The sequence below is a fragment of the Penaeus monodon genome, chromosome 31, assembly GCF_015228065.2.
Source record: "Penaeus monodon isolate SGIC_2016 chromosome 31, NSTDA_Pmon_1, whole genome shotgun sequence".
NCBI classification, from domain to species: Eukaryota; Metazoa; Arthropoda; class Malacostraca; order Decapoda; family Penaeidae; genus Penaeus; species Penaeus monodon.
Genome location: NC_051416.1, coordinates 19,111,765 through 19,111,968, shown reverse-complemented (window position 1 = coordinate 19,111,968; position 204 = coordinate 19,111,765). Strand labels below are relative to the sequence as shown.

The 204-nt window shown below is 43.6% G+C and overlaps 1 protein-coding gene across 2 annotated transcripts in view; it reads right to left on the bottom strand.

The window, feature by feature from the left end:
• Positions 1 to 204, bottom strand: part of LOC119593063 (dopamine receptor 1-like) — a 143,952-nt gene that overhangs the window by 22,716 nt on the left and 121,032 nt on the right. The window lies entirely within an intron of this gene.

The following is a 204-nucleotide window of genomic DNA, read 5'->3' as shown; positions in this document are numbered from 1 at the left end:
CTTTTGAAATAACTTCGTAAAAACTTTGATCCCGATGCGGCAACTTAGAAAAGACAGCAAGAATAGACACTGAAGGAGGTATTGCCCCCGCGCCCCCCCTCCCCCTCTCTCTCGATCACAAACATTCTCGTCATTTTTACTAACTTTTTCTATCTTTTTTATGTGGGAGAGAGAGAGGGGTTGGGCTATTTTTTGCTTGATTGC